The 24,866-nt window shown below is 41.7% G+C and overlaps 1 protein-coding gene and 1 long non-coding RNA gene across 2 annotated transcripts in view; one reads left to right on the forward strand and one right to left on the reverse strand.

The window, feature by feature from the left end:
- LOC120573135 overlaps window positions 1–8,121 on the reverse strand; it is a 563,511-nt gene extending 555,390 nt beyond the window's left edge. The window contains exons 1-2 of the long non-coding RNA XR_005641643.1: window positions 7,942–8,121; window positions 7,024–7,079 (exon numbers count right to left, since the gene is read on the reverse strand). This is a non-coding gene — a long non-coding RNA (uncharacterized LOC120573135). The remainder of the gene's footprint in view (window positions 1–7,023; window positions 7,080–7,941) is intronic.
- LOC120573092 (myosin heavy chain, fast skeletal muscle-like) overlaps window positions 1–24,866 on the forward strand; it is a 697,218-nt gene that overhangs the window by 521,651 nt on the left and 150,701 nt on the right. The gene's annotated exons all lie outside the window — the stretch shown is intronic.

Raw genomic sequence — 24,866 nt, forward strand, 5'->3', positions numbered from 1 at the left:
ATGAGGATGCTACGGGATTTGCTAAAGACTTTTTCACAAACTAACAGCTGTGAAAGTTGTGATAAGATGTCTGAGACATATTACAGTTGGTTTGATGTCAATATATTCATTAATTAGAAAATGGTTGAAACTACCATATTTATTGGTAACTATAGCCTACATCTTTATTTACATTTATTTATTTTACTAATTCACAAGTGTGAAATGTTTAATGGCTCTCCCTCTCTTTAATGGAAGTGGTTTGAGATGTCTATGTTGTAAAACAAAAAAGTTAATGAAGATTAAAATTGGTGTAAGTTACAATTTACCAGCGTTCCCTAAGTGCCCCTATTGTGACGGGCGTTGGACAGACATTCAGTTCTTTGCTCTCTAAACTGTGTCGATATTTTTGGTGATTTTGAGTTAAAAATAAGTGTGAAACGTCTGTCTAAATAAGCTCTATAACATACCCAGAAACTGGGGAAATCGGAGTATTGACACGGAGCTATTGAAGGTAACATCCGACACAAACCGACGAATGTCAAATATTAATTAACGCGTTATTTCAAAGGGGATTAATGGAGACATGTCAATGCTGTATCGTTGTTATCTATCTATCTGTCTGTTTGCACATTCAAATTTACGTTATCTGAGTAAGTAAGTTATCGTTTTTCTTTTATTAAGATGTATCTGAGTCACTGTATGCTACATTGGCTGGCTAGCTTGCTGCTAGGTTAATGCTACGACAAATGTTTAGCGCTAAACTTAAAACTAAACATTGATTTAGCTCGGTTTAAGGAGATGTTTATGAATAAAACGTTACTAACTATAGCTAATCCACCGACCGTTGGTAACGCACGGACATTATTATTGGATATTTTCTTGCTGAAAAGTGAACATGCCGAAAAAGGAGGAACATTTGTATTCAGCTATCACATTGCCCATTTTGAATGCTCACGTTTCCATATTGCATGTATTTTTAATTGTTTGTATAACGTTACTAAAAGTTATGTATTAAATACTTTGTAGTTTCCTTTTAAATAAAAAATGAAAAAATTGTTATGTATGGGGGGCTTGGGTGTATGGGCGCTCCCTGGAAGTTATCTCTGTAAATTTATTTTTAAGGATGAATATACAGAACAAATTTGTAGAGTAGATTACACTCGTTTTAAAGAGGAGGGAATTTTGGACAGTCAAGAAAAAAAATCTAGTGTTTTTTTTTAGGTATAACCTTTACATAAATCAGCTTTGAATGATATATGAATTAATCCCTAATGTAAAAACCTTAAGAATATAGAGAGGAAGGAAACTGGAAATTTTGGGTGTAAAGTTATGTAAGTTCCATACATTACAGGTGAATAGTGTAATGCATTTTACCAACATGAGACTTCTTCCTTTTTCCAACATTAAGACAATTATTTTCCCTGTATTATAATTTTTTCTGAAATGTTTCTGTTTAAATGCAAACAAGGCTTTATCTACCGCTAACTTTTGGGAAAATAGACAGGGTAAAATAAACATGTAATCTGTTTTTTGTAATAGTCTGAAAGAAGACATGCTATGGAAGAAAAATAGCCCTCAGCCTCCTCAGCTGCACACCCCTCAGCCTCAGCAGCATCAGCCTCCTCCTCAACACACACAGGAGCAGCTAGACCCTATTGGGGAGCAGCCTTCGTTCATGCTGCTGGACCAGAGTCAGAAACAAACCTGAAAAACCTCTTCCGGGTTAGTGGACGTAGCCCTGGAACAAGGAACCTGAAATTCCCTCCTTCAATTGTGTTCTACCTCAATGTTAAATGTTACTCAGATAATTTAAAATGTGTCTTCACAGAAGACCCTCCAGGACTACCAGCGGTACCACGAAGACAGCTGCCCCACTGCCAAGCAGCTGGAAAATGCACAGTCCAATGTGTCGAGGGTCAGGTCTTTTATATTTTACCTGGCAAAGGGACAGACTGAATTGTTCAGTTGGCTGTTTTTTAAGGAACATTGATGGCATCCAAAAGTAAGTGTGACTTTCCATATGAATTATTGTGAAGTGGTTATGACACACACCCGATGTGAACAGTGAATAACTCAAAGCCTATGTTTCTGCAGACACACAGCCCACCTCCAGTCCGTAGAAAGGCAGGAGCGACGCGCGCGCCCTGTCAAAAGTGCATCACGGACACAACCAGGACAGTAGTCCTGCACCAGCTGGCAGTGAAAAGCCACAAGAAGGCCGGGATAATATCCCGCGGGAACCTGAAGCGGTGTCAGGAGGGGGCCACACTGAGGATCCCAGAGCTGCTGGGTAGTGTGCATCCCTCTTTCTGAAATAGTGAAAATAGTCCATCTCCAACGGAAGCCTGCCGTATAGTGATGTATCCTTGTTTGTGTGTGTTTCTTCCCCTTCGTGGTTTGGAAATATTTTTCTTCTCTCCCTTTCAGACGCCTCTGGAAGGAGAAACCACACCACCGGCCGAAGCGTACCGTTTTCCGGCTACTTTGCGGCGCTTCACAGCTTCCATTACGGTCATTGCCCGGGGTACTCAGTAACCTCCGTGTTTGCAAGGTCGAGGAGGCCGCAGAGGCGCACAAGCCTGGCGATTGTGATCTCTGTAAGTATAAAAATCTCTGTGTCCTGTTGTCACTCTGTGTCCTGTTGTCATCACTGCTTGTGAGTCTGTTGTTTTTGTTAATGTTTCCTCTGAAAGAGTCCGTCCATTTTCTGTGTATTGCAGATCAGGGAACACAAGACTAACAAGTCGTTTGGGGTGGCCCAAATGTTCTTAGAGACTGACGAAGCTTCGATGGCTGGTTCGGTGGCTGCACCGCGGGTGGCCAGCAAGCCACGAACCAGCTGGTGTTCTTCACGGCTGGGAAGGGCCCATGCTAAAATTTCTTGCACCACCTGCAAGTGGCGTGGGCGGAGATCAGCCTTAAACGGTCCCCCAACTTCACTGACCTGAGTACCGCTGTATCTGCTCATGTAAGTTCTCCTCAGTCACTTCTCAGTTCATGCTGGATTTCATTAAAACTGCTGGCTTAACTAACGGTAGCAATCATTTTTCTTCTACTGTTTTAAGGTCAAGAACGACCTTCTGTCAAGCCGCGAAGATGGTGGCCACCTTTATATGCCACAACATGGCCACCGCTGACTGCTTCTACGCCTCAGCCTGAACGTGGGCCCCAGTCAAAGAGGATGAGGGAGCATTCCGCCAAGCCCTCACCCACACCGCGCCATCACCGGAGCAACCAGAAGCCTCCTCCTCCTCCCCACCAGGAAGAGTTAAACGCAAAGCCTGAGTCCTCCTCCAGTTCCAAGACAAAACCCCTGCCACCTACCAGGAGTCAGGGACCTCGGGACTGGAGAAGGAGAGGGAGTTTATGGCGAGGCTGCTAAATGTGTAAAACTCTAAGATATGTACTTTAAAGACTCAGTCCATTTATGTCGTTACACCAGACCTCACTCTGTGTTTTGTGTTTGTGTTTCCTCAACAGACACCAGAGAAGGCCCGAGAAGTCTCGTGAACACGCCAGTGTGCTTCAACCTAACTTGTGGGGGAAACGCTCTTCAGCCACACGGGAACACCGGAAAATAAGTTTTGTTTTTAATTCTTTGCTTTTGTATGAGCTGGATTATACAGTACATCTACCAAACGTATTATGAATAAAACAACATGGATATTCCATTACTATGGGTTCTTACCGACATTTCAGGACCATTTATGACGGGTCGGATATTGCCATCCTTGTGTAACCCAGACTAAAAGGTACACAGGCACGGATTCACGAGGGAGTGGAGAGGGGGCATTTTATAGCATTTTGATAAGATGCATAGTGATATTAATCAAATGCAGTAATGCACACAAAAAATTCAATGTTTTCTATGGGAGAAAAACAAACATTATGTACATTAGCCATGCCCTACAGGAATTGGGATTTTGTACGTTGATACATTTTGAAACCACTTCATTACATGATACATGATGTATGTTCTAATGTCTAGTTTTTACATAAATTAAATAATTTGCACATATATCTATGTGTATGTTGTCAGTCATTGCACATTTAGGTTGAAATTGAGTGATGCTTGAAATTGAAATTATATCTAAATATGTCAATACATTTTGACATAATTTTGACGTCAGTTTGATGTCATATTGATGTTAAATTGACATCAAATGCCCACTGGGAAGTGTTTTTTTTATATAAATTTTAATTTAATGCAATACAAAATGTGAAAGTGCTTAAAGTGTGTAATATGATGTAAAAATTAGGCATACTGGCATTGTAAACCAAGTTAGGTTATTTTTGACCCAACTCCTGGGTTAAAAGGGACCAACTAATTTCTGGGTTATTTCAACCCAGAAAATGGGGTTGTTCTTTTGACCAAGAAGTTGGGTTATTTTAACCAAACATTTGGGTCAGTTATTTAACCCAGAAGTTTGGGTTATATTAATTACACTGTTGAGTTATTTTAACCCAAGATTTGGGTCAAGTATTTAACCCAGAAGTTGTCAAAAAGAACACCAATTTTCTGGGTTGAAATAACCCAGTTATTTAAATTTATTATTATTATTATTTCGAGGTTTTTAATTTTTAAATATAAAACTTTTAAATCATTAGTTTATATCACTGTGAAGATCACATTCTAGTTTTACAGTAATAAGTTGTTAATGGAGAATACTGTAGGAACTGTAAAATAACAGTATAATTGCAACCAAGGAGTTGACAGTATAATACTGTAATGTTTATTTTCCATACAGTACTGTAATATTTTTACAGCACTAAACTGTTGTTGTAGATCACAGTAGGTACACCGTAAAATAACAGTTTCAAGCGGGCAACGGTAGCTGCCAGTAGTTTACTGTAATTTAACAGGAAATTTTGTTACAGTGCAATACAAATTAAAAAAAACTTTTTGTTAAAAAATAACACAATTCAACCAACATTAATTGAAAATATGTATTTAATTGAATCTGATAAATGTTTGAGTCTTCCTGTATGTAACTGTTATGAATCAAGTCAATTTTATTCAGCTCAATATCACAGATCACACATTTGCCTCTCTCTAGATTTCACCCTAGATTGAATTAAGAAAAAACTCAGAAAAACCAACAAAATCAAATGACAGTATAGACAGATGACTTCTTAATCAAGTCTGGATGATACATAGATGAGAATTAAGTGTCTTCTATCTTCTTTATTATCTAACATGATGAAAACTGCAGCTGTGAGTTCTGACCCTTCTGTCCAAATGTATATACAGCTTTAAATATGATTTTAATATGATCCTGTAATTGACCCTCAGTGTGTTTAAAGCTGTCTGTTATTTCCTGTCATGTCTCACTGAGTGTGTTTTAAAGGTTGGAGAACCTTTAGAAGAAAAGCGGTGTAGTTAAAGAGTAACCAGCAGAGGGAGCTTTTTACTGGGAGTCAGGTGTGTCTTGTTGAAGGAGTTGATCATCAAATCTCCACAGTTAACCTGCATGCTATCAGCTCAGCATCATAACACACATGAATGGAAGAGTTGGTGCTCGGGTTGCATTGTGGTTTAAATGTCTCTGGAACTGAAATGCAGGAATAAGAAAAAGAAGAAGAAGAGGAAGATGTATCCATATTGTTCTGTGTGATTTCTTTATTTGCTGTAATTTACCATATTTGATTCACTTCATTTACATTTTCTGTTGTATTAAAACACCAAATCATATCTCAGATGCAAGTTTGATTCCGTGATTTTTTTAAAAGCTGCAAAACCCTTCACTCAATGAAAGCATTATTAACACAGACATTAGTAATTTTGCTGTAATAACTTAATTTACATTCATAGTAACTAAACATGGACAGAGCTTGTTAATGAACATCAAGATGTAAACATGCTGGAGTTAGCATTAATGCTAATTTACATAGTGTCTAGACAGGTAACAATAGAGAGCACATTACAAGTAACATATAACATAATATATTGATGCAAGTAAATACACAAGAGGACAAAACATTATGTAACATGTCAACTTCATTCAAACTCAAACCTGTAGTAACATGATCATTTAAAATATAAAGATATAACACAACATTTTATATCACAAATAGTTTTCTGACACTAAGAACAGACGGAGGAGAGTCTGGTTTAGTTTTTATGACTGTGACTTTATGATCTGATGACTCATTTAAAGAGGGTCCTCCAGACTGAGTGCTGTTAGTCCTGATGGCTCCTTTCTATTAAACACTCACAGCTGTAAACTGAAGGTGTTTTCTCTTATTATCAGTAGATTTAGTAAAACAAGGATTGAAGACAAAGAGGCAGAAAATCAGAACTGCTGTCACTGTTGCTGCGCCAGTCCAGTGTAGAGGATCCAGATGTTTCCCAGACTCTCTGGTTCTGGTCTCACTGTTGTTCTCTGAGGTTTGGGCTCATCAACAGCTGCTGTAAAGAACAGAAAATATAATGTGGCTGATGGACAGGAAGGAAACTTTTTTTAGCATGAATGACTATAATCTGCATCTTTCATTTTTTAAGTACAAACAGAAAAACTCCAGTTCTCCTGAATCAACTTACCAGTGACATTGAGCCGACATTTACCAGAGTTACTCCCATGACTTGTGAACACTTTACACGTACAGGCCCCAAGTCTTCAGTCCTGAGTCTGGACACATGAAGTCTGAGTCGGTCCTTTCTGAGGACGTCTTTGTCCCACTGGACTCGTCCTGCAAACTGTTCATCCTGAGAGTCTGGGACCTCAACTCCTTCATGGAGATAAAACAGGACTGAGGGTCTGAGATCAGTTATCAGTTCACAGAAGATATAAAGAGAGTTGGAGGAACTGTGAGGGTTGGTTGTGAAGGTCCACTCCAGTGTGATGTGGTGGTTCTCCTCTGCCTGATAGGAGGTCTGGGTCACATTCACTAAAACGTTAACGCCTGTTGAGGGAGACAGAGAGGGAAAGTGAGGAGCAGACACGCTGACAACTTTAAACTCCATCTCCACATGTTTCTGTGGACACTTTAGTGATTCTTTGTTTAGTGTTAGTGGATAATAAAGTGATGCTGTAAACTAACCAGAGACACAGGAGGTCAGGATGATGAGCAGCAGGATGCTGCAGATCATCTTCTCCCTGTGAGAGGAGACAGAGGGGAAGAGTCACAAACACATCAGCTCAGAGTTCATTTATTACAGGACAGAGGGAGGACATATACAGTCTGTTTATACTTCTTCCTCTGTGTTACTTATAACATGACTAGCCGAAGGACTGAAAGCCAGATACAATAATGTGTGTCTGTCACATGATGGCGCCATTTGTCGCTGTTTGTCAGAAGAACAAAGAAGTATTGTGGTTTGAGCTTGTGGTTTGACTGTCTTTATTCATCAACCTAAATATACCGCATGTCAACATGGGTTCAACTTAGCACTGACTGTTTCTGTTTAAGATCTTGTGGATGTGTTTTCTGTTTGGGTTCAAGTACAAAAAATATTTCTTCTGTTGCTCTCTGTTGTTCAATCTAGGGTCAAATAGAGAGAGTGTGTTCTTGAGGCAAATGTGTGATCTGTGATATTGAGCTGAATATAATTGACTTGTCTCATAGTAACATACAGGAAGACTCATTTATCAGCTCCAATTAAATAATGGTTATTGTGTGATGGTTATTGTGTGGATAATTGTGATGAGTAATACAATTGCACACTATAAGGCAACCCACAGAAAACATGGATCTTTACCATGTACAGAAACATGAATTCAACTAAAAATTGTCATGTGCTTTTGGCAAATCAGGTCCGATTCCATTTACCACAGGAGTAAAAATGCACTTGAGTTTCATGTCAAGCAAAGGGTCTGAATCTTTTTTTCTTTAAAATGTGCAATGTCATTGTCATTATGAGATAGAGTGATGAGAGAAAACTGAATTTAAATTATTTCAGCATGAGGCTGAAACAACACAGAATATGAAAAGTGCAGGGGTCTAAAAACAACAAGGTACCTGTTCATGTTCATGGGTGCTTGTAGGTGTTTGTCAGCTGTACCCAGGAACCATGTACTTCTCCTCAAGTGCATGAACGGAGAACGAGCAGGAGAGGAAGATGTCCTTCTGAAGAGATTTCTGGCTGCATCTGAATCACTAAAATATTCTCACTGCCAACTTGTATAGCATGGTCAGATAGCTGCAAAGGAAGCACAGTTTCTTACACATTTTATTTTTTATTTTCTAAAAGGAATCTGGTCAACATTCTATGAATACCAAATATATACCATAATGCTTGCCCTTGTCCAACACAAATTTCTCCGAAAATATATATCTTTTAAAATAAGTCCCTGAAAAATTGTCCAGGTGATTGAGTAAGGGTTATTGTCGGACGAGAGTGTCCATTTTCAGCAATTGATGAACCGGACAGTTTCCTCCCGAAGTCCATTATTAAATGAAACCACCTCCACAAAAGAAACAATTTTTCTCCAATTCCGTGTGGTTCTCTCTTCTGAACAGACTCAGTTTCCTGCATATTCTCTGCACAGACGCGCCAAAATATTAAGTAGCCTATTTCCTTAGGCCTATTTGGAAACCTACTGAAGCACAACTTCACAAAGTACTCCACATCTCTCATATAAACACATATGACTTTATTCTCACAATATTACTACTTTAATCTCATAATGTTGATATAGGCCTATGACTTTTCTCGTAAGCCTACAATATATTGTCTGTTCTGTTAACCTGTTTGTTTAACTTATTTTAGATAATGTGTGACATGCACCTACTACACCAAAACAAATTCCTTGTATGTGTAAAAATGTACTTGGCAATAAAGCTTTTCTGATTCTGATTCTGATTACGACTTTCTTGTTTTAATTGTTTCCCCCTTAAGGTGGCCCTCATACGCCATGGTAGAAATCTTTAAAGCTACAACACAAAAGCTACAACACAAACACAAAAGCTACAACACAAAGGGAAACAAGTCATGTGAAGCTGCATTCCTTTGTTGCGCAAAAACTCTCAGCGCACTTCCTCTAATTCTCTGTGAAGCAACTACGCAGCAACTAAAATCCTGATCATCCAAACTAGTATCGAGAAGAAGCTTAAAACCAATAAACACTTAATCCTGTCTGTCTTTTATCAACTGAATCACAAGAAGATCTAATCCTGGAGGAAGCTTTTCATGTTCAATTTAAAATAAAAAGTTCAATAAAGAACACATTTTCTAATCTGCAGTAAATGTTTGCCAGTCCAAATGTCAAAAGTAAATGTCCCACAGTTAAAAACAACCTGTGAATCATGAAATATGTGTTTTTAGTAACTTACGTGTTTGAAGAAGAGCGAGCAGCGAGTCGTGTTTGTCTCCTGAAGTAGCCTGTTTAGTGATCAGCTGTTACACTTTCATCAGCCAGCAGCTCAACTAATGTCAACAAGGAGGAGGGGCCACACTGCATTGCACTGTAACATTCTCAGCCAGAGGTCTTATATGTCAATATATTTACAACTTTGATTGTACTAGTCACAACTTTATTTAAGTTTTCTTTAGGGGTGTCAAACATAGGGCCCATGGGCCGAACCGCTTACCAAAAGGGTCCAATCAGACCCACTGGATGACTTTGCAAAAAGTGTTAAAAAGTGCAGAGAAGTAATTCATTACAATTCCAATTTTACCACTTTAATCTCAGATTATTTTCAAAATGTTTTTCTGTAAATGTACCACTTAAATCTTAGAAATTCTGAATTTTTATCTCAGAATATTACCCCTCTCTCCCAGGTCCGTAACATTATTTTACTTTCCCCAAAACGGCCTCAGAATGCTGTCGTAGCAGAAGCAACTTCGTTTAATAACACGAGCTGACGCAAAAACTCTGTGGCAGATGAAGTTTCTGATTCCTTTTGGAGGTTTACTGGTCTGGCCCACTTGAGATCAAACTAGGGGGATGTGGCCCACAAACTAAAATGAGTTTAAACATGTATTAGCTAGACTGGATATTTATTGCAGATATCCATAATTCACTTCTTCCTAGTCAAAAGAACATTTCAGATAACCACAATGACATTCTTCCTATTCAGAACCAACATATCTGCAATATATACAGTATATATATATATATATATATAAATACACAGTTGAAACCAGATATTTACATACACTTAAAAAAAACACAAAAGAATTATTTCTTTACTGTTATACATTAAATCAGAGTAAACTTTTTCTGTTATAGATCAATACATATTAACATATTTTTGCATTTGTTAAATGTCAGAATCGAGCGAGGGAGAATTTTTATGTATTTTTTTTATCACTTTCATCAAAGTCAGAAGTATACATACACTCCCTTAGTATTTGGTAGAATTGCCCCTGAAACTGTTTCACTTGGGCCAAACGTTTTGGGTATCCTTCCACAAGCTTTCTACAATAGTTTGCTGGAATTTTGGCCCACCTCTTGACAGAACTGGTGTAACTGGGTCAGGTTTGTAGGCCTTCTTGCTCGCACCTTTTCGCCTTTTCAGTGCTGCCCACAAATGTTCTATGGGATTGAGATCAGGGCTTTGTGATGGCCACTCCAATACCTTGACTTTGTTGTCCTTAAGCCACTTTGTAACTAATTTCGAGGTATGCTTGGGGTCATTGTCCATTTGAAGACCTATTTGCGCCAAGTTTTAACTTCCTGGCTGCTGTCTTCAGATGTTGCTTCAATTTATCCACATCTATTTTGTGAAGTGCACCAGTCCCTTATGCAGCAAAGCAGTACCACAACATTATACTACCCAACAGTTTGGATGGTGTTCTGAGGCTTCAAAGCTTCACCCTTTTTCCTCCAAATACACTGTTTATCATTATGGCCGAACAGTTCAATTTTTGTTTCGATCAGACCACAGGACTTGTCTCCAGAAATTAAGATTTTTGTCCCCATGTGCAGTTGCAAACTGTAGTCTGGCTTTTTATGGTGGTTTTGAAGTGAGCTTGTTTCTCCCAGAGTAACCTTTTAGCTCATAGTGGTACAGGACTCGTTTACTGTGGATAATGACACTGTCTTACCAGTTTCAGCTAGCATCTTCACAAGGTCTTTTGCTGTTGTCCTGGGATTGATTCGCACATTTCGCACCAAAAAAAAAAAACGTTCCTCTCTGGGACTCAGAATCCGTCTTCTTCCGAGCGGTATGATGGTTGTACATTCCCATGTTTTTTTGCGTATTGTTATCTGTCGAACAGATGAACGTGGGACCTTCAGGCATCTGGAAATTGCACCTATGAGCCACACTTGTAGAGGTCCACAATTCTTTTCCTGATGTCTTGGTTGATTTCTCTTGATTTTCCCATGATGTCAAAGAAAGATGGCGACGTTTGCCGCTGTTTGTCAGAAGAACGAAGGAAGTATTCTGGTTTGAGCTTTGAGAGCGTCTTTCTGATTAGTCAGGAGAAAAGCTGCAGAAAGCGACAGAAGGATCCAAAGTCAGAAGTTGGTTGGGGCGTATAGCATTTGGAGGGGGGCTTTAGCGCTGGCTACACCCAATCAGAAGTTATAAACGGTACTTGTATTTTCTGCACATATTTTTTAAAACTTTTTATTGGGTGGAACAAAACCCGACTCCGCCCCTATATTGCTATTCTTTGGCCTAGGGCGAAAACACGCGCATCTCCAGTCCCAGTCTGACTAACAGCTTTATTAATCAACCTACACCACTTATCACCGGGGCCATGCATTAGTCCATCATGTTTAAAGAAAGGAAAATAGAACTGAAAAAAAATCGCCAACTATCGGAGTCAAGTAGTAACACATAAAGTGTGGTATTCCTATAAACAACAGCCTATACAACAGACAATATAGAAACAGTAAACACTCAAACAACCTCATGCTGTCATATTGAAACAACTCTTTACTAAATGTTCCAGCTGCCGTTTAAAGTCTCATAGAGCAGCTTTTTATGTGGATCAGGTTTCAGGATGATCTGTCTTCAATGAATAAAATGTGTGTTAAACTGTTGTTGTTGAATTGTCTCTTTACTGAGAGAACCGACCACATTATTATCTGTTAACTTCTGGTCTAATCCACCAACCCTCACACACTAAATCTGTACAACAGGATTCATACCATGACAACATCAACATCAACACATTCACACATTACCTTGTGTGTCTTCAGTCTGTTAAGATCCAAACCAGGAGACCAGAGGAATTATAGCGAAATGTCATTAAATCACAAACGAAACGACCTTTTTTACCCGTAATAAGGTTAACAACAAGCGTATAATCTTGCCAACACCTTGCGGTAAATGCAAAAAGACAATGTTGCTTCTGGAGTTCTCCTCTATAATACATCCATATCCCTGCAGCTCATCGGGGATGGCTCATGGTGCTCTCCCGTCCGGTGTTTCCAACAACCAGAGAATGTCAAATAAGGGGAGAACTTCCCACCGGGAAAATTCCGGGTTGGTACAATGGGGCTTAATAGGGAGTGAGATAGGGAGTGAACAGGCTCTCCATAGACAGGCTCTGCAACAACCAACAACTCGCCTTGGCGTGTCAAACGGTAAATTCAGAGCGTCAAAAATACTAAATCGCTAATTGTGTTTCTAGACGTTGTCACGGGTTAAGCGCCCATATTATACTCATTTTCAGGTTCATAATTGTATTTTAAGGTTGTACCAGAATAGATTTACATGGTTTAATTTTCAAAAAACACCATATTTTTGTTGTACTGCACAGCTCTCTCTCACTACTTAGTAGATCCTCTTTTCACCTGGTTTCTGTTTTAGCTACAGAGTGAGACCTCTTTTCTTCTTCTGTACTATCTTTGATTGGCATCGCACGTGCTCAGTAGCTCAGATGTAGATCATGTCAGCTAGCTAGCTCCATAGAAGTAAAAGACTTTGTTGTTTCTCCAACTTCAGTCAGTTACAAGGCAGGATTAGCTGGAAGACTTCTAAATGAGGCGCATGTAAGTAGTTCTTTTGTAGATTATGGTGAACTTGTGTGTGTTGTAGTAGTGCTTTGCTATTGAGAACGAGGTACCATGCTAGTGTTAGCATTAGCGTTAGCATGCTAATGCTAACGCTACGAGCTATCGCTGGTTACCGCTCATCCGGTTCATTGGACGTCCACAGTCCGAGCCGATTTTACACAGCTCACCAGGAGACTGAAGGCAGGACACATTCAGAAACCGTATCTCACTCAAAACAGCATGGATGGATTTTTTTCAAAGTTTGTATGTGTGTGGAAGCACCAGAGACACAAAAGAACACCCCAAATCACCAGAAAAAGTGTTTTTTTTTATAATATGGGCACTTTAAATTAGTGATAATCTTGCAATTGATAAAGATTTAAACTCTTAAATTAACGATTTTATTCACACAAAGCCTGTAGTTGGCAGATTCCTGGATGTTATGTTGTTGTATCCCTGATGTAGGCTATATTGTTTATTTGATGAAACCTGCAATGAATTAACCTTTTTTTTAAATACATTTTTAATGCTTGGTTTGCAAATTGTCAACATTAGAAAAAATAGTACACACATAACATAAACGTAGGCCTATGCCCAGGGAAACATATAACTCAACAATGAAGCCACACACATGTAATACTAGCTATAAATAATACACAATATGAGACCACAGAAGAGTAGGCTACAATAAGAAATGTTTTCATGACTCCCATTGTAAGAGGATCTGTTAACAAAAATGTAGATAAGAGGTTTTGTCATATAATATAAAATAAGTGGAGCCGGTGATTGAGCTTAGTTTATTTTGTATACTTATTTATTTTTTGCCTTTAAACCTCTATTGTTTGCTGTGGTTTCTATATATTGTTTGCTGTGATTTTCTTATGTTTGCTGTGGTTTTACGTTATGTGCTGTGGACTATTTATCTTCCTCTCTCTACAAACTGCAACAATAGACACTAATTGACACACCTGTAGAACCCCGTTCATCAGCTCTGATTTGCCAGCTGATCAGACCACTCCCAATAAAAGGAAGCTAGATCTCTTACCAGAGAACCGCTTGACGGATGGACGTGCTGTGTGCTGTGTGCTGTACGCTGTACAGAGTAGCAGCGGATTGGATTGCTGAGCTTCTGTTCTCTCGAGTCACTGCTGGCTGGATCTCCTGTGCCCTGCTGGAGCCGATCCCTAGACTCTGCAATGTCAACGCTCACAAAACTCCTACTGAATGGAAGTGGTCCTTGTTATCCTGCACTGATACATGTTTAGCTTGTTTCGGCATTTGAGCTCGAGTCGTATTAGTAGATGTCAATTTCTGTGAAGGTGCCGGACCCAGCAGCTGACGGCAGAGCAGCGGAGCCGCAATACTGTTGATGGCCTACATGAAATGTATAAAAGGAAAGTCGCCACTTTTATCACCTGACACTGTTTTGAAGTTGCCGGACAAGGATCGGGCTGCGATTGATTTTATCATTCCTTACTGACAGAAGCAGAGCGGCACCCGGAATTCCTGGTCCCGGACTTCTGGATACGGAACGGACTACTTGAAGCACCGTGAGAGTGAGACATTCGCCGTCGGCGGCAGAGGAAAACCCGGAGCTAACTCCAGTCGGGACTGAACTTGGATAGACTTTTACCCTGGGACAGAGCATTGAATTATTCCTTGGGTTTAATTGTCTCCTGGGTCTTTACTTGGGATGTTATTTTAATGTTTTAAACTTAACTTTTAATAGCAATAAATTACTATTTTTTATATATATATCTTTTTGTCTAGTCATTTCTCGCTGTGTTGGTGTGGCCCGGGAATCTAGTTTTATTAAAAGTAGCAAACTTCTTCCAAAAGCAGCTGTTACATTAGTGCAGAGGGTGTAAGTCCAGGTGCCGGAAAGTAGAAATCCTGTCCAGCAGCTGTCCCAACCATCATTAAACCAGCTCCTCTACCAGGTAGATGAGCTCGTTGGTGAAAACACCTGTTCTAGATGTAGAGGCAGATCCAAAAACATGGCAGGATTTTTACTTTCTGGCACCTGGACTATACACCCCTGCATTAGTGGCGTTATCGGCAGGATTCCCTTTCCCACACCACACAGTGTAGAATGGCAGATGAAAATGGAGGGCAGCCTGAAGGTCCAGGGTGTAGTGTGTCACAAGGAACTGGGGCCAGGCTAGAAAATGTTCCACCTAGTCAGCCTGTGATAAATGCAATGATGATGCCTTGGTTTATGGGAGTCCCATGGATCCCAAGGTTTAATGGTGACTCAAGTAAAATGAGTTTTTCTGAATGGAGTGGGCAGGTCCAGGCTATGCTGAGGGCACAAGGGTTAAACGAGGAACAGAAAGTTGATTTTATATATGGGGCACTTGAGGGAGACGCAAAGAGAGAGATGAGGCTACTGAACCCAGGAAGACGCTCCACAAGTGTAGACATGCTGCAGGAGCTAAAGAGGCTGTATGGGCGTGTAACACCAGTAGCCCAACTACGGGCACAATTTTTTAAATGTCTCCAACAGGAAGAGGAAACTGTTGCTGCTTTCATTCTTCGTCTCTGGGAGTTATTCTCCGCATGGAAGGAGCAGGGACCAGCGGGCTCTGCCCAGGACCAGATGACTATTAGGGATCAGCTTGTCCTTGGCTTGAGGCCTAGTGTGGTGCAACAAGAACTCCAAAGGCAGGTGCGTAGAACGCCTACATTGACCTTCACTGAAGTATGTAGTGAAGTGAAAGCATTAGAAGCTGAGCTGAAGATGGAGCCTGTCTGTGCCTCACGTATCTCTGTGCCACAGCCAAACCCATCCATGGTCGCACCTAGCCTAGAGGAGTGGAGGGAAACAGTAAGAGCCGAACTCAGACAAGAATTTACAGACCAATTTTCTGTTCTTAAAGAAACCCTAACTGATGAGATTAAACGGCAATTCTCTTCTCAGACTATGGTGCGTAGAGACCCGCCCTTATCCCCTAGGGGGCTGTTCGGAAGGCCACTACACACTACCTCCCTAGGGCCACCACACTCTGGAATGGGACGACCGGGGCAAAACCAATCTGCCGAGGCTGTGGGAAAGCTGGTCACATCCAGAGGTACTGTCAACAGGGGAGGAGGCAGTTCAACTAGCTGCCCCGACCACTGAGAGCCAGGTGGTTGGGGAGGGGACCAGGGGAACCAAACGGACAAACCATCCCTGGTGGGGACGTATCCAGGAGTTGAAGTTGTTGTTGCAGGAGTGAAATTGCCCTGCTTGCTTGATACAGGCTCACAAGTTACGCTGTTCAGTGAAACTTTTTTCCAGAAATGGCTGAGTGGAGAGCAGAAGCGAAACCCACAAGATCTGCACTGGCTTTCTCTAAAAGCAGCTAATGGACTACAGATCCCATATACTGGCTACGCCATCTTGGATTTTTCAGTGGGAGGAGTCACCGTGCCAGGTAAAGGGGTTATCATTGTAAAGGATGAGTGCCTGAGTGCTGAAAGGGGTATCCTAGGGATGAATGTAATTTCACATTGCTGGAAAGAGCTGTTTCAGGGAGTCCACCCTGGCCTGACTGTCTTTGGTGCAACTATGTCACGTGAAGCAAAGGGGGAATGGGAGCGTGCTTTTGCTGTCTGTCAAAAAGTTTCACAGGATGAATCATCCGATGGACAGATTGGAGTGGCCAGGTTAACCCACCAAGACCCAGTCTATTTGCCTCCTAACAGTGAGATGGTGCTGTGGACACACCTCTATGGTGCGAAAACCAGGTCGGATTTTTGTGCTTTGGTGGAAGGCCCAGAACGAGATGATGAGTGGCAGGTGGCCCGGACTGTTACTACTGTGGTGAAAGGACGCCTCCCTATAAGGGTACGTAACCTTAATCCTTACCCCGTATTGATACCTCAACGGCGCCCCCTTGCTAATGTCTTCCAGGTTGACCCAAAGCAGATTCGAGGGGAAAAGGACCTTGTCTTGAAGACTGTAGATCCAGGTGTGGTGGAAGTGGATGTGCAAACCAACCACATCAGCACAAAAGATCAGCATCCAGTCGACCTACTGAAAGGTGATGGCTTAACAACGGACCAACAACAGAAGATGGACTCACTGTTACAGTGATGGAGAGACATCTTTGCGGCGGGTGATGAGGACTTTGGCCGGAACGCGCAGTCCTCCACTCAATACCTACAGGTTCTGCACGCCCAGCAGGGAGCGCTACAGGCCAGTTCCACCAAGCCTTTACCCTGAATTGAGAGAACTTCTGCAAAACATGCTGGATAATGATGTCATAAAGGAAAGCTCCAGCCCTTGGGCAGCACCAATTGTCCTTGTGAAGAAGAAGGATGGACCTGACGTTTCCGCGGGACTACAGGAAGCTTAATGCCCTAACCCACAAAGATGCCTACCCCCGCCAAGGATAGAAGAATCCCTCACCAGTCTCAAGCAAGCTGCTTGGTATTCTACCCTTGACCTGGCCAGTGGCTATTGGCAAGTAGATGTGGACCCGAGGGATCGAGAGAAGACTGCATTCACCACACCCCTGGGCTTGTACGAGTTCCAAAGGATGCCCTTTGGTCTTTGTAATGCACCTGCAACATTTCAACGTCTGATGCAGCGGTGCCTGGGCGGGCAGGTTCATGACTCTCTCCTGATCTAATTGGATGATGTTGTTGTATACTCCCTGGACTTTGACACTCACATCAACCATCTGGAGCAGGTTTTGAGAAGCTGGCATCCCATGGCTTGAAGTTGCAGCCCCACAAATGCAGCCTGTTCCAGAGGAAAGTCACTTACCTTGGCCATGTTTCTCTTCTCCGGTGAGGGGATATCCACAGATCCTCCAGAATGCAGGACAAGGCCAGGTATGATCAGAAAACAAAGAATCTCCCCTTGTTGCCCGGAGAGAGTGCTCTTGCGAAACTCCGTCGCAGAGAACAAGGGAAGTTGGCACCTCACTGGCAGCCCCAACTTTATGTGGTTATTGACCAACTACGCCAGGCCTGCCGCAGGTTTTTCAGATAAAGCCTGAAGGAAAGGAAGGCCCCATCAGGACCATCCATCGGAATCACCTAAGGCCTTGCCTTTTTAACCCCCTGAGGAGCCTCAACAAGCCCCGGAGACTGAAACAGTGAACCCCAATTTTTCAAATGCCTTGTATCCTGGGCCTTTGCTGTTACCTCTGACCTTTGTGCCCATAGCATGTGACCCTCCTGCAGTTTCAGTGGACGATGACCCAGTAGCCCCTATTGTGAGACTTGAGCCAGGAGATGGATCACCGCCGCGCAGGTCCCAGAGACAAAATAGGGGTAGGCCTCCAGACAGGTATGGACACTAAGACTTTGTCAGGACGACAATTGTTAAAGGGGGAGGAGTGTCATATAATATAAAATAAGTGGAGCCGTGTGATTGAGCTTAGTTTATTTTGTATACTTATTTATTTTTTGGCTTTAAACCTCTATTGTTTGCTGTGGTTTCTATATATTGTTTGCTGTGATTTTCTTATGTTTGCTGTGGTTTTACGTTATGTGCTGTGGACTATTTATCTTCCTCTCTCGCACAAACTGCAACAATAGACACTAATTGACACACCTGTAGAACCCTGTTCATCAGCTCTGATTTGCCAGCTGATCAGACCACTCCCAATAAAAGGAAGCTAGATCTCTTACCAGAGAACGCGGCTGGACGGATGGACGTGCTGTGTGGTGTACAGAGTAGCAGCGGATTGGATTGCTGAGCTTCTGTTCTCTCGAGTCACTGCTGGCTGGATCTCCTGTGCCCTGCTGGAGCCGATCCCTAGACTCTGCAATGTCAACGCTCACAAAACTCCTACTGAAGGGAAGTGGTCCTTGTTATCCTGCACTGATACATGTTTAGCTTGTTTCGGCATTTGAGCTCGAGCCGTTATTAGTAGATGTCAATTTCTGTGAAGGTGCCAGACCCAGCAGCTGACGGCAGAGCAGCAGAGCCGCAATACTGTTGATGGGCCTACATGAAATGTATAAAAGGAAAGTCGTCACTCTTATCACCTGACACTGTTTTGCCGGACAAGGATTGGGCTGCGATTGATTTTATCATTTCCTTACTGACAGAAGCAGAGCGGCGCCCGGAATTCCTGGTCCCGAATTCTGGATACGGAACGGCCTACTTGAAGCACCGTGAGAGCGAGACATTCTGTGCGGCAGCAGAGGAAAACCCGGAGCTAACTCCAGTCGGGACTGAACTTGGATAGGCTTTTACCCTGGGACAGAGCATTGAATTATTCCTTGGGTTTAATTGTAATTGCAAAATGGCCAGGCTGCTGGCATCGCCTACATATTATGGGGCCATTATAAGATGAACGACCACGCTGGTTAGAACTCTGCAAGCGGGCAATACTCTGAGTGAGCTGGTCAAGCTGCCCTTGCTGCAGTTTTAACATCTCCCGCATTTCACCCAACTCAGATACCGGAGGTGAATTAACAACCGGCCGAGGGTCACTCTGAACGCCAAACTGAAAACCAAGGGCTGAAGGGACAGAGTGACTTCGACCCCTAGCGCCCCCTGGCAAACCCTCTCGCTCCCACCGGATAGCCTCCGCTCTTACCTCCAGCAAGGCAGCGGCCGGCTGCCTGCGCACACACTGTTTCAACTCGCGACGAAGGGCGCCGTCAAGTACATGTTCAACAAATTGATCGCGTAGCAAAACTTCAGTGTTTGGTATATCACTAGGGGCGCGCTGTTTTACCGACTCCATAAGACTCATCAGCGAGGAGAACTCTTGCAAAGTTTGGCCCTCCTGCTGCCGACGGGAGAAAAACGCTTCGCGCAAGGCTACGTAAAGACTCACAACAACCGTAAAAGTTCCTGTAAAACGGCAATTATCTTAGCTGGATCTTCACGTTCTACACCAGGACCGGAACTTTATCTCACTCGGGGCCTCCCCTCTAAATGATCAAACAAAAAGAATGCCTGATCGGATGTGGACAAATGGCGCCCCTCATACAAGCCTGCACTTCCTCAACCCATTCTGTTAATCCAATGCCTGATCTTCCCCTAAACATAGGACATTTTCGGTCACGGGGCACAAAAACTAGTCTCTCAGTGGTAGGGGCTCTAGCCACGGGAACGGCAGTAAGTGGCACACTAGGGGGGGAACTAGGTCCGAGCCACGCCGCAGCCTGTTCCAGGCGCAGCCTCCGTTATCAGCTTTTAACTGGGCGACTAAGTCCCTCAATTCCTGTAACTCTCCCTCCATACTTACCCTGCCCAATACAGGGGAACTCTACCGTTAGGAGATAGGGGTGGAGATGGAGCACCGGCTGCTGTTTTGCCTACAACACAAAAAAAACAAGAGACACACTGGGCCACAAAAGAGCAAATACAACAAAAAATATATATATAGTTGAACACACGTCTTGGCTTTAAATTGTAAATCCTGCCGACAACGCCAGAATGTGGCGGCACGAGAGCTACAAAACCAAACACAGAACCACGCGCCACCCTGGGAATTTCACCCAGAGAATGATATCACTTACTAATGAATGATTTTACTTCCAATTGCTAGATTATCATATTTAAGGCCACACAGGTCAGTATACAAAAGCGCCAAAGACGAGGTTCAACTTACAAAAATACAATTTTATTCGTTAGTAAAATCAAAGTTTAGAAAGCAATCAATTTAAAACACATTCACACCAAACAAAAAGGGGGAAAAATAATTAGGCTGAGGCTTACCAGTGGCGGAGAAGGGGGTACGAGGGGGTAAGGGGGATCCCAGGGAAAGTCACCCGTGACACAAAAAAATAACAGTGAACACAGCAAATCAAAACAGGGAAACACAGCACACCGGGAAGGAGATACCACCACCCGGACACCAACACCACCACCTTCGGCTCTCAGTCAACTAAAAAAATGGGAAGAGAAATGGGAAACGCACACACAAAATTAAAGGGTTTCACTCACAAAAGAAATATCAAAAATCCATAACAGATAAGGAAACAAATTAAAAGGAATCAAACACAATATAAATACAATGTAACGGCCAGAACCACTAGTGGTTCCAGAAAGCCGTACCAAAACAAGAAACAGAACACTTATAATTAACACAACATAACCAAGAAAAATCAATATTTAAATAAAAAAATTAACTAAAAAAAATATAAGTACAACTTTTAATTAAATTGAAAACAAAATAAAAAGAAAAGAAAGAAACAACTAAATCAACCAAATTAATATAAGGAGCCAAACCCCTCAACTACATTCATTCAGATAAAAGCAGGTGGCTCATACATTGGCCCAGTAGCCATGAAGGCAACACAGGCGTGCAACAATACTCAGGATTTTTAAATAGCAGCAGTGGCAGTCTCGGCAAAAGCCTCCTTAGGTAAAACAGCAATCTCAACAGACAGCAGCCTCGGCAAAAGCTTTCTTAGGCAAAAGCTTTCTTAGGCAAAACAGCTTTCTTAGGCAAAACAGCAGCCAGTAGTTGAAGTGTTACAGCTAACAGGGATCTCCGGCGGCTTCAGCATTCCTAGCGTTTACAGAAAATAATAATTAACACTAAATAAGTTTAACAAATAAATCCAACCCCATTTAGCCCACATACCGTTCAAGCAGTGTTTTAGTAGACCCAGAGGGAGGCAGCTCCGAGCATGCAAACCGCAGCAGCTATCAGTGTTACTCGCTTTTCATTTACGGCGTTCAACCGGTATGGTGAAGGATGGCCCGCCACCCGAAGATCTACAAAGCGTTCAGTATATAACAAACGGCAACAAAATAACTGTAACAATGAGTGTGGAGGCAGCCAAGCCGCTACCTACCTGTAGCACAGCAAAACACCTCACGAGAGTGGGCGAAGTAGTGGGTAGAGGACTTCCGTCACCGCGCCAACAGAGAGAGGCGAAGGTGGACAACTAGCTGCTTTTATACCGGGCCCTTAGCCAGTGATTGGTCAAAAGAGCGCCCAGGTAGTTAGGAGTTCAACTCATACTGCTACATAGTTATTAATAGTTAGTATTTATATGAAGTATATTGTCCAGGTGAATAAATGGGAATAATGTGCTTCAGTGTTGTCTCGAGACAGTTTAAACCCTTCAGTAGTGTGAGTTGATCCAGATAATAACTGATGGATTTATGACCCGGATTCATCTGCTGCTGTTAGAACTCTGAATATGTTTGTTATTGAAAACTCTGAAGACTTAAAAGGAAACAAGTCAGACTAGTGAAGCTGTGTTTCTGTGTTGCGCACTTTATAAAAACTCACTTCCGCCTTTTCTCCTGATATCATCCGAACTATCCAGAAGAAAATAAACACAGTGAACACTTTGTTCTGTCATTAATCAACTATAGGCTACTGGGAAATCAGAACAAGTCTGAAAATAAAATAAAAAAAATCCATAGCCCACATAAAAATAGTTCAATGAAGAAAAAGATATTAAAAAAAATAATTCAGTATTTTTCGGATGATGAATGAATGAGCAACACACAGCAACACGACCCCTTGTTTCCTTTTGAATTTGACTTTCTCTGCGCCCTCTCCCTTTTTATTATATGGTTGTGACCTGCACTTTGTTAGTGCTTTCTGATCAGCCGTGGGTTTTCCTCCGTGGGTGCTCACCGGCCGCCCTTTAAAATAATAAAATAAAAAATCAGTCAAAAAATGTTTGCATTTCAGAACCTTAGGAAGTGGACAGCGGACGACCGAACACACATGCCTATTAACTGGATAATAAAGCCGCAAAGTAGGCTATCTTTCATCTCAGGACAGCGCCACTTCTCACACACACAGATAGGATTGGAGATGAGAAGTTGAACTGACAGTAACCGTGATCAGCCTGGGTGCTCGAGCTCGAGTTACCGGGCCGGTACCGGCCCTATCAGCCTGTTTGGGTTGAAATCAGAGGCTGCTGCGGCCGCCGTCCGGGCTGAGCAGAGGGAGGCTGCTCAGTCTGACCACACCAGGCGCCGGATGGGGTTGATAACAACTTCCAATGTCTAACTATTATCAGACCACCGGCCCTCACGGCCTCCAAACACTACCGCCCACCGGAAAAGTCCCGACTCTCCCGATTGCCACTCCGCTACAGAATGCAACAAACTGTTGGAGCTGCACTTCTTTGTTGCGCTCTTCCTGTTTCTCTATGAGGAAACCAGTGCTGTAGTCTACGATATACGCAGTATACCCACTAAGAAAGCTCCAGGATGTCCATATACCCACTTAAAATGCACAATGACACGCTACAACATAGCCTACTTTCCATTATATTTTTGATACATTTTGAATTGTTACCTGTGTTTTCTTCTTCATATAGGCTAAATAAGGGAATTTACACTGTAAAATGGTGCATAAAAGTGTATCAGAATGATGGAACTGAAGTCTTTGACGCTGAAAATAACGCTGGGGGAGGACAGCCAGACCCCCACTATGATATTTGAAGTATTTGATCTTAAAACTTCTTATGATTTTCCAGGAGATAATAAATAACAGGACAACGTGTTTTAAATCTGGATTTATTCTCTCGGGCAATGGTTTTTGTTTTCAGGACAAAGTGTAATTTTGAGGTATTTACTTGACTTCCTGTCTTAGAGGGAAATCTACTTGACATTCCTGTTTTAACTTTTTCTGTGCAGTTTATTCTGAATATAAAACGTATGCCAAACATAAGAGTTGTTTTGTTATTAAACCACCTAACAGTAAACTGTCTAAATGTTTCTAAATGAGAGCATTTCTGTAATGCCAGTTTGTTACTGATCAGCCAACAGATACACTGATATATATATATATATATATATATATATATATATATATATATATATATATATATATATATATATATATATATGCATGCAACAATATGTTTTCCCTTCTCTCAGAGTAACACCATGTGACAGAAACCCTGAAGACTGAAATGTTCCATATGTCCAGAGAATAAAAACTACAAGTCCAGATGTTCTGATTGGTATCATTGCAGAGGTGCATTTGTAATAACTTGGGCTGAGTATTGATTTTTATTCCGATGTTCTGATCTGATATTGATTCGATCAGAAGTATTTCACTTATAAACCAATTTTATTTGATATGAAAGACTTTCAGAGAACAATCACTGTAGATTGCACAAGGAACCCTCTAACCTGCTGCATTATTAAAAAATTAAGAAGAACAAATCAGTTACATAGAGACAGAAACATTGGACAACTTTCTTTAGTGCAGAGAGAGACATATACCTAAAGACATACATCTGTTTTTTTGCCTATCTTTTGAGCTTTATTTAGCCTGAAATGGATTCCATAAACCTTCTAGTTTCACTAGAGACAAATATCTTCAGTCTAGGTTTCAAAAGTAGCCTCTTAAAAGATCCATCCCTGGATTTATGAATCAATATCGGATCATTCATAAAAGATTGATTTGAATCAGAAAATCGATGTGTTAACCCCAGCCCTACTAATAATGAGGATGAAGGACAGGATCAGCTGTTGTAATGACTGAATGAAGACAGACTGCAGATGTTCTCTCTGATAATAGGACTCTTGTCCTCTGTCTCCTCCACAGGGACCTCTGCTGACAGACTGGCTCCTCTCCTTCTCTGACAGGCCTGGCTGCAAGTAATGAGCAGCTTTGGGGGAAATGTATTCAAGTAATAGTGAAAGTTTCCAGAAATATAAATAACGAAGTACAGATACGTAAAAGTCTACTTAAGTACGGTAACAAAGTATTTGTACTTTGTTACATTACAACCCTGCTTAGTGGAGAAAGTTGCCCTACATTTGTTAAACTTGCCTATACAGCTGGGGATGCAAAATATGGATTTATTTTTTTATTACGGCCTGCTTGTAAAGGCTGGTAGCAATGACATCACCACTCATTTCAAATCTTTGTATTGTTAACCTGGAGGTCGGAGGGCCAGCCACACTTTAACATACTTCCAGAGAGAGAAAAAAAAAAAAAAAAAAAAGAGAGAGAGAAAGAGAGAGAGAGAGACTGAGCTATTCTTTTAGCATCTGTGGTTTTTAGACGCCCGCCAGCATTATTTTAGGTTGCCCTTAAAGGTTCAGCT

Source organism: Perca fluviatilis, chromosome 14 (assembly GCF_010015445.1).
Source record: "Perca fluviatilis chromosome 14, GENO_Pfluv_1.0, whole genome shotgun sequence".
Taxonomy (NCBI): domain Eukaryota; kingdom Metazoa; phylum Chordata; class Actinopteri; order Perciformes; family Percidae; genus Perca; species Perca fluviatilis.